The sequence below is a fragment of the Benincasa hispida genome, chromosome 12 (genome assembly GCF_027475165.1).
Source record: "Benincasa hispida cultivar pf3 chromosome 12, pf3_genome.v1.1, whole genome shotgun sequence".
Lineage (NCBI taxonomy): Eukaryota > Viridiplantae > Streptophyta > Magnoliopsida > Cucurbitales > Cucurbitaceae > Benincasa > Benincasa hispida.
In genome coordinates, this window is record NC_143489.1 from 34,833,341 (window position 1) to 34,852,128 (window position 18,788).

The following is an 18,788-nucleotide window of genomic DNA, read 5'->3' on the forward strand; positions in this document are numbered from 1 at the left end:
CCTCGCATATAAGGTGGAGCTGGATGGACCAGAGTCGTCCTCGCATATGAGGTAGAACTAGGCAAACCAAACTTGATCTCGCATATGAGGTGGAACCACACCCACATTTTTGGAGAGGAAACAAAGCTACACTAATTTTGGAGAAGAGGTGAAGTTGTACTAATATTTTGGAGAGGAAATGAAACCGCACCACGACTTTGAAGATGGAGTGAAGTCGCGCCATCAGTTTGGAGATGAAGTGAAACCGCGCCATCAGTTCAGAGATGAAACGAAGCCATGCCACGACTTTAGATATGAACGAAGACGTGCCAACATTTTGGAGAGGAAACGAACCCGCACCACGACTTTGGAGATGAAGCGAAGTCGCGTCATTAGTTTGAAGATGAAGCAAAGCCACGCCACAACTTTGGAGATAAAGCAAACCACGCCAGACTTTGGAGATAAAGCGAAACTGTGCCAACATTTTGGAGATGAAGCGAAGCCACACTATCAGTTTGGAGATGAAATAAAGCCACGTCATCAGTTTGGAGATGAAGCGAACCACACCAGACTTTGGAGATGAAACGAAGCTGCGTCTTGATTTTATAGATCGAGTCATTGAAGATGGAGTCAAGCCATGCACATCGACCTTGAACTTGAAGTTGGAGTGGAGTCATGCACACCGACCTTGAACTTGAAGATGGAAGTGGGGCCATGCATGCCAATCTTGAACTTAAAGATAGAGCGGCATCAACGAAGCCTCTGAACTTAAAGATGGATGAGTATCGACGGAGCCTTTGAAATTAAAGATGGAGAAGCATTGACGAGACCTTCGCACTTAAGTTTAACAAAACATCAGCAAATTCTTCGCATTTGAGTTTGACGAAACATCAGCAAATGCTTCTCATTTGAGTTTGATAAAGCATCGATAAATAATCGACATCTAAGCTTGACAAAGCATCGGCCAATCCTTTGCACTTGAGCTTGAAGTATCGGCGAATCCTTCGCATTTAAGTTTGAAATATCGGCGAATCTTCCGCATTTGAGTTTGATGAAGCATCAATGAATCTTTGGCAATAGGCTTGACTTTGTGACTTTGAACATGAAGATGGCATCGCAAAACCTCTAGACTTGAGCATTGAAGCATCAATGAAACCTCTAAACTTGAAGATGGAGGAGCATCGATGAAGTCTCTGAACTTGAAGATTGAAGAGCATCAACGAAGCCTCTGAACTTTAAAATGGAGGAGCATCTAAGTTTGATTTTAAAGAGGAAGCGAAGCGTATTCCAAGTGTGTGCCTTTTATTTACTGTGCTGGCTCCTTATGAGGGATGAACATCTTCAATCCATTGTATTGCCCCCAATAGGGATGAACATCTTCAATCTGGAGTGTCATTCTTTAACGGGGATTATCAACATCAATCTTGTAGTATTATACTTAGGTGGTTGTGGTACATTTTTTGATGGATTAAACTTAAATTTCTTTAAGTTTCCTTCGTACCTTTAAAGAAAAGGATCAAATCATGACGTAGTTCAATTTTTTTTTTTTTTTTAATTGGACTGAACTTGAAGTTTCTTTCAAGTTGCCTACATACCCTTCTTAATGATAGGGATCAAGTCATAATGTAGTTCGAAAAGATTTTTTTTTTTTTTTTTATGCGCGACTGAACTTAAATTTCTTTAAGTTGCCTACGTACCCTTTATAATGACAGGGATCAAGTCGTAACATAGTTTGTACAAATTTTTTTGGGCCGTTCACATTTTAAGCTCATGTGATCTAGGAGCATTATGCAGTTTAGGCTCTTGCGATGAGGAAATTTTTCATTTAAACATCAGAAGCTCTTATTTCATCATGGTTTTGATTATCCTCTTCATTTGTAGGGTTCGTCAATATGATGAGTGTTGGCTTCACTATCAAGGAACCTTCTGTACTTATGTCAACAAAAAATTTCCTCTTCATTCGTGAAGGTACACGACTGTGAATCTTTTCGTCGTTGTTTTCTTCGTGGAATGACGTTGGCTTCAAGATTTTCATCCTTCCTTTACGTTGGTTGCTTGTTGTTTTGAGACGATCAAAAGCATTTGTTGAAGGTTGAGCTTTCTTTGATGTGGATATACTTTCTATGAAGAGTGGTAAACTCTTAAAAGAAAGATGGAAAGAGGGGAGCCTTTTGAAGGCTGAAGTTCGAGCAGAAGTAGTCGTTGAACATTGGTCTTCTTCTCTTATCGTGGCCATACTCAATCTTTGAAAGACCGAAGATCGAGCACTTAAAGGCTTAATACGATCGAAGACAGAAGTTCTTTGCTTCATTTCTTCTGAGTCGTTGACTTCTTCAGCAGTAACATGATTGTTGTCGACTTCCACTATGCCGACAGTGTGACATGCAATAAATTCTGATACTTTCTCTGGATGATTATTGAGAAAGCTTTTTGGGAGAAATTCTGTCGAAGTTTCCGACCGTCGGAATTGAGGGAAGTCCTTGTCTTCTTTCTTAGCAGGCTTAGGCTTCCGTGTCATCTTTTTGCCTTTCTTTTTATGAGTTTTGTTTCTTCTTCTATAGCTTCGATAGAAACGTGACTCTTTTTGGGTGGAGTTTGGTTGTCTTCTCTTTCGATGAGTCACTACTATCCACCCTTCGTTGTCATCTTCAACAAGCTCATCTTTCTTTTCGAAATTTGCTGTTTGAATCTCTTGTTGGAACCGAACAACTATAGGCTCAAATTCTCCAAACTGGATCGGGCTTTGTCTTTGAGCATGAGACACAGACAGTATTGGAACATTTGAAGTCGCTGCTACTGTAGCGTGATTTGTCTGAGCTACTTCATCCAAAGCTAGCTCAATCTTCTTTTCACTAGCCAACTTCATAATTCGTTCATTCAGCACGAAACACCTTTCAACTTGGTGACTAATGACCCGATGATATTTGCAGTAGTTAGGATCATCTATTTTTCCTTCTTGTTCCGGCCGCTTGCATTCCGGTAGTTGAATAAGTTGATTCTCTAGTAGTTGCTCCAACATATCTGCCATATCAGAGTCAGGGAATGGATAAACCTTCTCTTGTCGTTCTTTAAGAGTTGGATGACGCTTCTCGCCCTCATTGTGCCTTCTTTCAAATTTTGTTTGTTTTCCTTTGGAGGAAAATTTCAGCGGGGTCGCATGAACGACCATAGATTCTTTTGTGGCACTACCCACGATCTTTTCAGTGCCCTTGGCATCATTTTTGTATTTTTTCCCTTTAGAGACTAAGAAATCTTTAGTTCCCCTGTTGGCAATGCTCAGCTCCATATAATGAGCGCGTGTTTCCAGCTCCTCAAACGTACGAGGTTTTATCCCTTGTAGGATGTAGAGAAGCTCCCAGTGCATGCCTTGAGTGCACATCTCCACTGCAGATAATTCAGTAAGTCTATCTTTGCAATCCAGACTTAAAGCTCTCCATCGATTGATGTAATCGACGATTGTCTCTCCCTTCCACTGTTTGGTATTTGTCAACTTCATCATGCTAACAGTGCGCCTTATACTGTAGAAGCGGTTCAAGAACTCCCTTTTTAGCTGTTCCCAACTGTCAATCACTTATGGCTCCAAATTAGTATACCAATCGAAAACATTTCCTTTCAAGGTACGGATGAACTGTTTGACTAGCTGGTTTCCTCTGGTTCCTGCATTTTCGCAGGTTTCAATGAAGTATGCAACATGTTGTTTTGGATTGCCTTTTCCATTGAACTGCTGAAACTTTGGAGATTGTTACCTAGCTAGCGTTCTCAGGTTGTCGATTCTCTTGGTGTATGGCATCGAGTACATAAAGGAAGTTTGCAACGATCCTCCGTATTGAGCTCTTATAGAGTTTGTGATCATATCCTAGAGTTGTTGAACTGACAGAGAGGCAACAGAGGTGGATTGTGGTGGCTGACTTTTCTGCAAGACAGTCTTTCCTTTGTTATTGGCTTTTGTAGCTGGGGATTGACTTGATTTAGCAGTATCTTGAGCCTATATTTGATCTTTTAAAGCAGCGATTTCATGATCTCGCTCCTCTACAACCTTTATTAGGAGATTTATCTTTATCTCCATCTCTGCCATGATCGACTCAGTTGTTACGTCAGTCATCATGACAGACACTACCTCGAAATGTGATTCTTTCTTTGATAGATCAGTAGCAGAAGCATAGTTGTCGAACAAGGAATTTTTTCTAATGACGATCCCGCCTTTAGGAGATTCCGTCAACTGGTCCCAGATTTCCTCCGTGATGACAGAGCTTATGTAAATGTTGCTTGCAATGGTAGCTTTAGATGCAACTTTCTCTGGTTCCATTTGTAGATTTGTTAGACTTGGATGACGAGAGAGAGATGAGAGGTAGAGATGTCCCACCGGGCGTGCCAATTTGTTTGCACAAGTTTTCAAGAGAAATTTATTTCGTGGAACTTGAACTTTGTATTTGTATTAATTTTGTGGAAAGTGAGTACAATCTTTAATACACAATATTTTGATGTTTTCAAAATAAACTATAAACTTTAAGCTAGTTGATCTTCTTGAATTGATCTTTTTGGGTGATCGACTTTTGGGCTTGTTGATCTTCTTGGGTGATCGGCTTTTGGGCTTGTTGATCTTCTTGAGTGATCGGCCTTTGGGCTTGATGATCTTCTTGGATGATCGATCTTTAGGCTTGTTGATCTTCTTAGAGGATCGGTCTTTGGACTTATTGATTTTCTTGGATGATCGGCCTTTGGGCTTGTTAATCTTCTTGATGATCTGTTTTTGGACTTGTTGATTTTCTTGGAAGATCGGCCTTTGGGCTTGTTGATCCTCTTGGAGGATTAGTGTTTGCACAAGGCTTCCAGAGAAACTTGTTTCGTGAAGTTGAACTTAAGTTAGTGTTGATGTTGAGGTTGATTTGATGCGATGTGGTTCGATCTCTAGACTTGATCCTCTGATTCTTTCAGTTGAATGCGTACGCTTGATTTGAGGAAGCGAAGCGCGTGATGATCGTGGAGTTGAAGTCTTGGAAGAGTCTTCTTCTATCTTATAGGAGTGCAGCTTCAGAAGTGTTGGGAGTCTTCTGCTTGTTGATGAATTCTCTCTGGGCTCTCTAAATGTAGAAAAAGTTGCCCTACAAATGAAGAGAACTTCTTTATTTATAGAGTTCTCAGGGGGGCTTCGTGGGCTTGGTTGGTCCATGGGCCTAGCCCTTGGGCCCAATTAGTTGGTTTTAGGCCTGATCTGAAATTTGGATCCAATTCAATTTTTTTGGACTTTAAACCCAAATAATAATATCAAATTGGGCCAATTTAATCTCATCTGATTCAACCATGTGACGTTATCGAAACTTGCCTTCAACTCAATTCGGGACGTGTGTCAACTTCTAATTGGACCCAAATTTTATGATTTAGAAATCCTGTCATTAATTTAGCAAACGGTGTGGTGACTTGTGATTGGTCCAAAATTTTATCCTTCAACACATATAAAAGTTTATAGCTATGTATATTAGACACAATTAAAAAAAAAACTTGATTTTTTTTAATAAAAAATATATAAAACAAAAAAGTCATAAAAAACTTATTTTGATTTTTAAAAAATGAAAAAAAACTATCAAACATGTTTTTTTAGCTTAATAAAATAAAATAAAAAATAATTGTCAAACAAGTTTTTGAAAACCAGAAACAGTAACAAAATATGGATAATTTTTCTTTTTTAAGAACAAAAAACCAAAAGATTATTAATCGAGACCAAAATGATTATCAAATGGGCCTTCGTTTTTTTGTTTTTAAAATTTATGCTTCGTTTCTTTTTCCAATTTTCTTACTATAGTTTTTGCCTTTCGTTAAAAAATGGTTAACATATTATTTTCATCCATATGTTTTGGAGTTTGTTCGATTTAGTTTATACACATTTAAATGTTCAATTTTAGTTCATACACTTTCAACAAATCTTAACTTTAGTCTTTCAAAGTTAATTTTTATCGAAATTGGTTAAATAATAATATTTTGTATAAGAAAATACAATATGTGAATACATTTCCAAAATTTATAGTGCAAATGCTAATAAATAATAAAATATCAATGAGAAAATCAACATTAAACTACAAGCACAGACTAAATTTAAGCTTTATTGAAGTATGTGACCTAATATTTGATATTTAAAAGCAAAATGACTAAAATTGAACGAATCATAAAGTACAAGAACCAATATGATATTTTTTTTAAAAAAAATATTTGTATTCTCAATCAAATTTTAAAAATAACAATAAATTTCTAAAACTATTATTTTAGTTTTTAGAATTTAGCTTGATTTAAAAAAAAATATGGTAGAAAATGGAGAATAAAACTAAAGAAATCTACAAGTGAATGTGGTGTTTATAAAATATATATATATATATATATATATATATACTTTTTCTTTTTTATTGGAAGTTACTATTGTACCAACGTCATTTCAAACGAGTGATTTTTTAATTTTATGAGTGAGTATTATGTATATGTTTCATTGAATTAAAATATAAAATAACTTTTAACCCTATAAAATTTTAAATTTGTTGTGACATTTTCTTCTTAGTTTAACAACAGATAGGGTTACGAGATTCAAACCTTTTAACTTAAGGCCCATTTAAATTGATTTGAGGAACAAATATTTTTAAAAAATTTAATATTTAAATACTTTTGATAAAAACGGATTAAAATACACTTTAAATGGTTATCAAACACTTTAATTTCTTCCAAAGTAATCTATTTTTTGAATTAAATACTTGAAAATATATTCCAAACATATCCTTAGACTATCTTAATCAGTTGAACTAATTAGTTCAACAAATATATTTTCACATCGCATAGCATTATTTTGTCAACAATTTTAACCTTTGGCGATGATAAAGACTTAACTGAATCCTTTCCATTATATTTTAACTGAAATTGAAACTTTTAAAATATTTATGATGAATTGAAAGCTCAAGAAAATATTAGAGATCAAAACATATATTTGTTTAATATAATAAATTAAGTTTTTTAGCAATTTTATAGTTTTGTTATAGTTTCAATTTAATTTTGATATGATTTAGCATAATTTAAGGGATAAGAAGTTCAAATTTTTCACCTCACATGTTATTGAACTAAAAAAAGAGTAAAAATTTTGATTTAATCTTAATGATCCGAGTATTTATTTTCACTAGTTTAGGAACACATGTAATGCACGTGAAATCTCCTAATTTTTATTAAAAATTTTAAAATATATGAAATTTTTTAAGATGTAATAAAAAGTATATAGTTTTTTTTTTAGTGTTTTCATATTATCATCTTTATATATACACAATATATAGTACTAGTAACAAATTGTGTTTGTAATTAAATTAAATTATCAAATAAATAAATAAATATATATATTATGAAATTTGGTATCGTAATATTGATAATGCAACCTTTTTTTATTTAAATGTTTTTTTTCATATATTTACTTTTAAAGCAGTTACTCTCCTACATAAAATGATGAATTTTATTTTAAATTCTTTCATGTGAAGGAACAACAAAGAGAAAAATGTATAAAAGTTTAAGGAAAAATGGGAAAAATGAATTTTTCTTCATAACCCTGTTTGAGTCTTCGAAAGTTATGTTCAAAGAAAAAGAAGGTATACATAAAATCTTCTAGGTTTAATTAAAGTAATTAAATTTTTTTGTTTGTTTAAAATTTATTTATGTCACAAATAGATGTTATTTAAACATCATTTAATAGATACATTATGTATTATATTTAAAATCGTAGAATAATTTTTTATTTATAGATTACTTAACAAATAAATACATGAAACTTGTTTTTCTTCAAATCATATGAAATCCTATTTCTATAATTTATATAGCATTTTTCTTTTTCTTTTTTTAAAAAATATTATCCTTATTATTATGCTACAATAAATCGATTTTTTAAAATAAATTAAATTTCAAAAATTATTTCGAAAGAATTTAAACCCATGACTTGCACCTTCACATTTGTTCCCATTATCACTACACCACTTTTAGATTTCAAGAATATTGGTTTTTTTGTTATATATATATATATATATAGTTTAATATTACTTAAATTTTATATTAAAAATAACGATAAGTTGAGGGGAACATGTGCCACCCTTCCCCTACATGGTTCCATTGGTGGCCAAGAGTATAATAATCATATGCTTAAAAATGAGGAGCAAAGATGGAATATAAAGATTCTCTCTACTTTATCCTTTTATATATGGTAGATTATTAGATTCGTGGCAACACGTATTTAACAAGATCTAGATCGATAATTTTGAACGTTATCCCCAACATCAACTATTTGATTCTTTGTCCTTCGCATTCCTCCATTTTGATGTCGTTTTTAAGATCATCAATGGCTTTCGCTATCTTCTTTTTCCTCCACAATTCAAAATCACATTATTTGTTCAAAAGTTTCTCTTCTCACAAATTTTGGTGTACCGTTCTTCTTCGTCTTTATTGCTTTGATAATAAATTCGTCTTTTGTGTACTTGCAAACTTTACGGTAACATTCAACAAGATTAAATGTGACCATCCAAACAAAATAATAATAATAATAAAGATAAACAAACAAAAGAATTAGAAAACTATGGATAAACGAAAGGGAATCATACTAATAGCATGTTTGGAAGAGATTTTAAAACGGTTAAAATTATTTTTATCATATTCGATTGATATATACTCCCAAATATGTATTTAATCATTCAAAATCAAATTTCATTGTACTAGTAAGGAATCACGTGCATTGCGAATTTTGTAGTGAATATTGAAAATTCAATTTTTTTTTTTTTTTTAAAATTGAATCATGTTAATTTATCTTGGCAAAAATTTTTATTGACCACAAATTTAACTAAAAAATCATTTTTATAATTATGTAGTTTGAAAGATATAAATTATGTAAAATTATTTACGTGTTTGTTGCTACTAATGAAATCCTAATTTTAAAATTATATTATAGTTTGTTCATAAAAAAAATTAACTTTTAAAATCAAATGGAATCAATCATTTTAGCATATTAGGATATAGTTATTAAAATTATGCAGATAAATTATCGGGCGTACTAAAAAAATGATTATTAGGCTAGTTATTATTATTTTTATTATTTTCGTTTCAAAGATTTTGTTTTTGTTTTATGTTTTGTTTTTTTTTTTTTAAATTCAATAGGTTTTATATGTTAAAAACACACCCCAACAAAATTGAGACCCCATTTGAATTGTGATCAGAAAATTTGTTTACGAAAACAAAGAATTATTAAAAAAACAAAACTGAATTCTTCTTTCATGCAATATCCAAAAACACTTTTGGTTCCAAATTCAAATTTTTAAATTTGAATTCAAAAGTCAAAATCTGTGTTTGGTTGTGAATTTGAAATGCGAGATAAGATATAATTTGTATTTGATAAAATTTATTATTCTAGATAATTAAAAATAATAATTTAATACAATATTTTGTTATTGTAATGAATTTTTTATCGTTAATAAAGAAAAGAAAAATAGTGGAGAGAATTACATGATGGAGAAAAGTTTTCTGAATCATAAAAATACAAGTGATAAAATGTGTAAGAGAATAAAAAATTATTTATGAGAAAATAATATAAATAGTTTCCATCAAGATAAAGTAAAAAAAAAAAAAAAACTTTTATAAAAAAGGAAGTGTTGGGTTTTATGTGTAAATGGTAAATGTAAATAATTTACTGTCATCGATAAAGAGTTATCGATATTATTTCAATAAATATTATTAATTGTGTTGTATTCTATTTTGTCTTATTAATTCTAAATCTAATAAACTAATATCCAAGCCTGTTTTATGAGTCTTGAACTGTATATAGAGAAATACAGGGATCAACGTTCAAGATATAGGCTAAAGGGTCTATAGGGATAAGGTTTGGTACCTTATCCTAGTGACACTATAAATACGACTCACTTTGTATTTGACACAAACACAATGATCCAACTCATTCGTGTAGGTGATATGTGAGTGAGGGTATCCTATGCAATGAGTTTGTATAAGACCGGACCGCGAAATAGTAACCACTAGATGTAACACTGTTGACTAGTTAGGTTTCTATTTCAATAGGATGACCAAAGCCACATAATCTTAATCCTGAGTGTATTATGAATTCCTATTTACGAGGAATTTTTCTTTGATTTGTATGGGTAAGAGTAGCCAGTTTTTTGACTCAATAAGCCTACCATTTTGGGACAAGACCGATTAAAGAGCTAAGGACATAATAATACAAGATGAAATTTATTCATTCCTAAGTTTAGGGTAAGTAGATAAGTGTTCCCTTATGTGGTGTCTCCAGGACTTAACAAAAGACCCTACCCTCTCACTGGCTTGAGAAGGGTTTCTGTTTAATGGTTGAACCATAAACAGACTGTTTAAGAGAAGTATTGGTAAAAGATACAGAGGTAATACAAGGGTAAAACGGTAACTTGATCTAGTTGGTGTTACAAACACTCGTGAAGGACTAACTTGCTATTATTGATCTATATCCGTGGACACAGAAATATATCTGCAGTGAGAAGAGTGCAACTGTGAGTCTTTAGTGAAGTGTACCCACATGTAATGAATATTGATTAATTTGGTTAATGAGTTTAGCCCATTAATCTCATATCGTTGGAGCTTCTGATCTGTAGGCCCATAAAATCCTTTTGTTAGCTCACTAAAGGGTATTAATGAGGAATGATTTGAATTGTTGAATTCAAATGAGGAAATTGTGTATTAACGTGATTAATATATAATTAATTATAGATGTAATCTATAATTCAAATTATGTTAGAGAGAAATATTTGAATGAGATTCAAACATTTAATCATGTGAATTAGATTCATGAAGAATTAAATAATTATAATGATAAAGAGGTGGAAGAATATAAACATGTGATGTTTATGTATATTAATTAGTTAACTATATTAAATTAGATTTAATATATGGTTATTTAATTAATGTGTCAATTAATTAAATAATGAATTATTTAATTAATTGACGTCAAGGGTGAAAAAGAAAATACAAAGGTTAAACCCCTTCCCATATAAATTCGTCCTATTAGCCCATTTAGGCCAAGCATTATTTGTACAAAAAAGATAGCTAGCCTCCAAAAAATTTCCTCTCTACACTCTCCTTACAGACTCTCTACCTCTTCATCTTCCAAGTGTTGTAAATCACTAATCCAACTCTTGAAATCCTAGAGAATCACAAGGTTATTCTTGTCGTAGTGTTGGTGATCGTTGAGAAGATGTTCATGTGAAGAACAAGAGAAATTTTGAAAGGGTTGGGAATCTACGAAGGTAAAAATCATTCACCCATTTGTTTCTCCTTCATAATACATGCTTAGTATGATGTTTTTCATCTTCTATTTTGTTTAAGCTTGCTTTCCTAAAATTTTTAACTAAAAATTGATAAAAGATACAATTAGTAGAAAGAAGCAGACTTCTTGACTCTTAAGATAAAGTTTATAATATTTAATTTGTAATTTGAATGTTTTAAGTGTATTTTGTATTCACAATTTTTTTAAAATAAATTTTGAAAACAAAGAAAAATACAATTTATTGTTTTTGAAAATAGGCTATTTTAATGGCTGTTTTTTATTTTTTATTTTTTTAAAAAATAAGTATACCAAATACGTTTTTATTGTTTTCCTTATTTTTTGTTTTTGAAAACATGAAAACAAAAATGAATCACGCTAAGCTTTTGAAAAGAATTTTTTTGTCATTATCAAAACTTTTACAACAATTTTGATATTGTTTTATATTTAAAATGTAAAATAGATATATTTTTAAAAGAAGGTAAAATAGATACTGTATTTATAATTTTTAAAGTAAAACATTAAATATATTTTTTTCCCCCAAAATCTTCATAATTCTAATTTCACATTTATATTTCCCTTAAGAAGGAGATAGAATTTAAAATTGAGAATTATGAAATTAAAATTAAAAGAATCAAATCAATTACTATATGATATTCCCTTAAATTTCTAACCCCTCTCACCATATCCTTTAGTCTCTAAAAGGATCTATTTATATAAAAAGCAAACATATAACTACAAAATTATCATCACCAATCGATTAAATCCCATTTTGCTTTCTGATTTCAATCATTATTTCAAGAAAAATTAGTCATGAACTTAGAATAATGTTTATTCGAGGTAACTTTTTATTTGTTGAATGATTTCATCATGTTGCAAAATTTTACTTGTTCCTCACCTTGGGAATGGACGGATGACTAATACGGTTGTGAAATACTTATTCAATTTCTTTAGCAATTATTTTTCATTCAAATAGTTTCTTCTAATGTAATAACATCTTGAAGGCAAACCTTTCACTTCAAAAACTTCTTCAAAACACAATTTATGGTGGAAATAATTTTTTTAAAAATAAATAAACAAAGAAAGAAAAAAAGATGGATAAAAGTACTTCCTCATTGACTTAGTAACATTTTTTCCTTTGAAGAACAAAAAATTATAGTGAAAGATTTTGTTTCTCAATGTTTCATGGAATCTCAAATTTGTTATGATAATGAATGTACTGGGCATCAATTTCTTTATTTGTATAGGTACTATCACACACTCATATACTTACAATGGAAGAGTTGTGTCTCATCATCATTAAATCCAAATAATCATGTCTTTTCAAAGGTACGTGAGAATTACTACGTGAATCTCACCTTATAGCCCATTTTAATATAATATAGACGTAGATCACATTTTATTGTGTAAAATCAAGCACTTAATTGATTTTGATTAGTGATTAAATGTGGTTTTAACTTTTTCAAATTGCTCCCATGAAACATGGCCAATTATATATAACATAATTGCCGGTAGAATTCTCTCACATGAATTTTCTTCCTTTAAGGCTTAAAGCCGCTTAACCGAGTCTTGAAGTTTGGAGTCAATAAGTGTGTGGGATTAAAAAATTTGTGTTTAGAGTGCATGAGTTGAATTAATAAGTTAGAGGTATTTAGTTTAGTTTTTTTTATTAAAAAATATAACTTTCTGGTAATTATTTTTATTTGCTTTAATTTTTTGCATAACACTTCAATTATACATATATTTTTCTAAATTCTTAAAACTGTCAACTTAAACCTTTATGTATATTTTGTACTTTTGTATAATAAGGATTGTACTTGAGGTAGACAAAATACTCTTATTTCATACAAACCACAAAATTATAATATAATTTCAGTCTTTCACATTAGTACAATGTATGAGTGTAATATGAACATAATTTTAAAAGTATTCCATCAAGGGGTATAAGTCATTTTATGGCATCTTATGTCAAATTGTAGGTTAAGGCTTATTATGCATATATGTTGGCATTGGGAATGTGACTAAAGTCCTACATCTCCTAAATAGGAGATGATCATGGGTATATATGGAAAGAAAACTAAGGGTGTGTTTAGAGTACCTTTCTAAGTGATTAAACTAAAAGAAAAAAGTTATTTTGAAAAAAAAAAAATTCATGTGTTTGGCAACCACCCAAAATAGATTTTCAAAAAATGAGTTTAAAATAAGTTGGTTTATGATAAACACTTAAAACCAACTTTTAGAGAAATGATTTTTCAGTGTTCAATGGTTTATAAGTTTTATGAGTGATTTATGCAAAAACAAGTCGTGCTTTAGCATTGATTTTTGAAATAATGTAAAAATATGTCTAAAAAGAGTCGAATATTGAGTAATTCTTGTGTTTTTATGTCATGGGTAAGAAAATGTCAAAATTGTGATTGAATTACGATCACAAGGCTTTAGGTGATAGAATGTTGAGTTACAGAGAAGAGCCAAATTGCACTCAAGTTGCGATTAGATTGCAACTACGACCTGCCAGAAACAAAAAATTTTCCATATTTCTTTCTTTAATTTTTTTGAACATTATAAATTCTTCTCAAATTCAATCCAAATCAGATCAAGTCTGCATAGTTTATTCTGTCCAAACTGATTAGAAAAGAGCTACAGTGCATTCTAAGGAAACCCTAACCATTTGAAGTCTATAAAAAGCGTCATTTGTTCTCTTTGATCAATTGTTCAACAAGCTCAAGCCACCAAGGAACTTTAGAGTTTTTCTATCTTTTATTTTCCATAATACACCCAATGGATTGTTGTTTTCGTTCTTCTTCATCTTTCTAAATCTTTTTTGGGTGTTTGGGTTGAACAAGCACAAAGACTAGTAGTCATCTCGAAAGGGAGGGCTTAGCTAGATTGAAAGGTAAGTTGAAAAGCTCTATCGTATTTCCTTTCCATTTTAGTATACTTTTGAATTCTTACAACAGTGTAGTTTACATCATTTTTGCTATTTTTTTATATTCTTTTACATTTAAACAAGTTTGTATTCGTTTCCATTCATTTAGTAACATGACTTATTACATTCTTTACACTTTGTGCTCTTCACTTTTCATTATGAGTTAAATATTCTTTTGGGATTCAAAGATGTGGATACCCCAAGGATGAAATAAAAGCTCCATGTGTGTCCCCCTTTTACTTGCTCAACACTGAGTTCACATTTGCTTTTATTGATTTAATGTAAATTGTTAACTTGGATTATTGATCACCTAAGTTAGCATACAATGTTGAGTCTAATATTGAAAGAGATAGATAACAAACGGTTTTCATAAAAGTAATATCGGAGAAAAGTTTACACGGGATTTCATTTGACCCCTAAACATAGGGTAATGTCTATAGAATCATTTAGATTGCATGGTTAATTATCTAAGTTTGAATTAGCCATAAAAATATGTGTCTGATTGCTTAGTCTTCTAAAGGTGATTCTTCAAAGGAGAATGGAGTTGAACGATTTACGTGGCTAAGTGTGTTGATTGGGGTAGATTACAAGTGCAATATCTTCCTATACAACTTAATCCTTCTTAGATGGGGTGCATCTTGATCACATGCCAAGTAGTATCTGGATCTAGTTGAGCAGAATATATGCAAGCGTATAATCGACGTAATGTCCAATTTGCAGGTTGCAAATTTATTTTGAATCTCATACTTTTATCATATCTTTTCACAATCAAATAAATTTTCTTGATTACCATCAATTGTAAACTGTGAGGAGACTTTCCTTTGTTCAAAATGGATTGCTTATACTCTATTCCCTTGAAATTCGATACATTGACTTATCCATTTTATATTACTTGTTGGTAATCTATACATGCACCTAGGGACTGTTCGTTCTAACATCTAACATAATCTTCATCGAAGGTAGTCAACGAAAGTGTTCACCATCGGAGTTTGACTATCAGAGGTGGTCATCTAAGCACATTTCATTGGATTGAGGTGGCAATAGTTATGCAATAATGGTTGTTGCCAGAGTTGGGCTCCGGAGGTGGCTGCCAAAGTTGGCTATCAGAGTTGGCTATCGAAGCATGTCGCTGATAACTTGTAGAAATAAAAGTTATTTATGCTGCCTTATCTAGATATTGTGGCCAAAGAGAAGGAATATGCATCGATTGTATGAAAAAGGAGCTCAGAAATACAATAATTATAAATTGTCGCAATTACACCCACTAACATTGTCAAGATGGTAGAAGATGATATTTTTATTCCGTTTTGCAGGAAATCAAGTCACCGTTTGCGATCGAGGCTCAACGAGAAATTGAACAATGCATCTCTGTCACATTGCGCTCGTCAATCAACAATGAATAGATGATTAACGCAATGACGGTGCAATGCGACAGTCGATTCAGAGCTGAATTTCAACCGCATGCGGTAATAAAAACATCGCATGCGAGAAACCGATCGAAAGATGCAGCTGAGCAAAGCAAACGTGGAGGAATGTGACACGTGTACAACTAACCATTGTGTAGATTTGACGGTCTGATTGCATAACAGAAGGAATATTTATTCCTCCATCTTTGAAATTTCCATAACAAGAAGTGGGGTCCACAAGCCAAGAGTCAAAGCTTTTCATCTATAAATACCCCCATAGAATTCAGAGAAGATATACTTGATATGGGTATAATTGATACGAGGGCTAATTAATACTGGATTACTGAGAGAGAGGCTGAGCTGAGTACTGATCGGAAGAAATCTAGGAAGAGAAGAGACAAGGCCGAGAGGTGAGTCTCAGTACGAATCTGCCAGATCCCCGCCATGAAGCTCTGTGCTTATATCTCTGCTACCGGTTGAGCAAGCCTGAGAGGGAAGTTCATCCTTCTGTTCACTTCATCCACGCTGGCAAACAAATCTCCATCCAGATCGGCGCTAAGACGTTGGCACTTATTTGTATTTGTTTCTAACTCTATTTCATCAAGTGTATTTCATCTTCTTAATCTCTTCATTCACAAATCATGTATCAGATGCTAAATAGTTTTATTGAATGTCTCGATCACTTTCATTACCACTTCTCTGTCTATTTCTGTTCCTCCATTAATCATTTTCTCCATGAAGCTTTCTTAATACCTTGGTAATTATTATGGATTAAACGAGTAACTTAAACTGTGCTAAAGAGATAAATGCGTTTAGCTAAGGCATGCTAGACGACATCTTCACCTGTGAGAGCAGAAGTGAAGATGTCATTCTGATCTATCGAGAGAATGTTAGAAAAATGTGTTAACTAAAGCGAGTAGTACTTCCAGAGATGGAAGCAACCTTGCGTTCATTACGTTCATCCCTATTTCACCACAGAGATGTGGGAACGTGGCCGATCACAGAGAGGTGTACGCCAAAGAAAAAGCGGAACAATACTTATATCTTTAACGCAATTAAAGAACTTGCACTGTTTATATTAGTTATTTTTTCTGTTTCTGCTTCGTACATAAGATTTGTCACCGCATTACACGATCTTTGCATAATCTTCACAGCCAGCCTTGACCTCAGTATCTTGTATCATAAGTCCTGTATCTTGTATCATCTTAGCTTAGATTTACTTTATCGCATTTTACTTTAACGCAATTTATGTTATTATTGCATTTTTACTACTTTACTTTACTTGATCGCATGTTTAATTACTTGTACATAATTTCTTTTATAAATTGAAAAACCCCTGGTCACATATATCACAAGCACAACGCAATAACCTAAAACAGCCCTTGTGTTCGACCTTGGATCATACCGAGAAACTTGCGGTGAAATTATACTTGGTTTCAACGCAAGGAAACTTGTGACAACACATAACATACTACAAGAACATTTGTTAATAAAGCATATCTAGAAGTAGTATCATATATCATTGCATAAAATCTATGTCACAATGAGTTTATGGCATGGGCTTGCATTGCATTACATAATCCTGCATTACAAGTTCATGGCACCGTTGGCGGGGAGTGGTTAACGGTTTATTGTTTGAGCATGTTTGTGGTATTTTGCAGGACAGATCTCTTTTTACTGGCTGTTCAATGTGAAGAGCAGTCTGACGGCTTAGGAGTGCTGGAGTGATCAACAAATTCTAAGTGGACCCAGAGATCAAATGTATTATTCGCGCAAGAGTTCATTAGGGCTGAATTAAGTGGTGAAGAAGCATGGCTAATAATATCGAGGCTCCTGTAGGGAATCAAAGGAAAAATGGGCCAGTGTAAGGCTCCATATTTCTTTCTGCTGATCATGATGTCCCAATGAGAGACTATGCAGCGCCAGATCTATAACTTCTTACCAAGAATCGCAAGACAAACGGTTAAGGAGAATGTAAGCGTTGAATTAAAACCAATTATGCTGCAGATGATTCAGAATATGGGTCAATTTGGAGGATTAACAAGGAGAAGACCCACATGCGCATTTGACGAATTTTGTAGACATGTGCAGCGTATTCTCCATGCCTGATGTGACTCAAGAAAGAATTAGGTTATATTTTTTCCCGTACACACTGCGGGATGAAGCAAAGAGGTGGGCTCAGTCATTAGAGCCGATTGAGATTAAAGCATGGGAACAGTTGGTTGATACGTTCATGAATAGATTCTTCCCTCCAGCCGTCAACGCAAGGAGGCGGAGGGATGTGCTAAATTTTGAGCAAAAGGGTTTTGAAACCTTGAGCACCACATGGGTGCGATTCCGACAGTTAGTGAAGAGCTGTTCGCATATCAGGATTCCCGATAGTATTCTGATGGAAACTTTTTACAATGGCTTAGACCAATCAACGCAAGCAATTTCCGATACCTCCGCAGAAGGAGGATTAATGAATAGATCATATACGTAAGCAAAGAATATTTTGGATCGCATCTCGCGACATGCTGATGAGTGGATTGATACTGGCTTGAGGTAAGAGGTCTAGAGCAAGAAAGAGTAGAAAGTGCAGATGTCTCAACTGATACAATGAGCGCACTGGTCGATCAAATGACCATATTGACCTCACTCTTCTAGACGGTGGCTAACCAACAGAGAACTCTCTCTCAAGGATCAGCGCAAGTTAATGCAGTGACTTACATAGTCGCAATGAATTGTGTCCAACGTGGAGAGGGACATCCAGTAGAAGTCTGCCCATGGAATCAAAAACCCGTATATTCTGTCTACGATGAATTGGTTAGCAACATCTATAACCCTGGTTGGTGGGATCACCCAACTTCAAGTTGGGACGGGAATCACAACCAGGGGGGCCATAATTTCTATCAGAATAGTTATCAAGGGGATAGAGGCAACCCTTTGGTCTTCATTACTCCGCAATGTAACCCAGGTAATTCTCAAGCTATACCACCCTGCAACCATGTGACAATCACAAGCTGACTCCCTTAAAGAATTAGAAGAGCAGATCGATCAGCTTACGAGGGAATTAAAGAAGAAAGTGCCTGGTACGCGGCACAGCAACCTAGGAGCATCGGGGCAGCGAGGTAAAAAATAATGTCACGCAGTGACATTGAGAAGTGGCAAAACAACAACCCCTATGCCATCAGTACCA

At 33.1% G+C, this 18,788-nt stretch overlaps 1 long non-coding RNA gene across 4 annotated transcripts; it reads left to right on the forward strand.

The window, feature by feature from the left end:
- The first annotated feature begins 11,035 nt into the window (after window positions 1–11,035).
- Window positions 11,036–16,301, forward strand: LOC120092639 (uncharacterized). 4 transcript variants are annotated; one of them, XR_016525385.1, is made up of 4 exons: window positions 11,036–11,261; window positions 12,526–12,607; window positions 14,725–14,924; window positions 15,168–16,301. It is a non-coding gene; the product is annotated as an uncharacterized LOC120092639 (long non-coding RNA). The 4 variants fall into 4 exon arrangements; XR_016525388.1 differs by having other exon boundaries at window positions 11,056–11,261; window positions 12,526–14,171; XR_016525386.1 differs by having other exon boundaries at window positions 11,056–11,261; window positions 15,164–16,301.
- The last annotated feature ends 2,487 nt before the right edge of the window (window positions 16,302–18,788 follow it).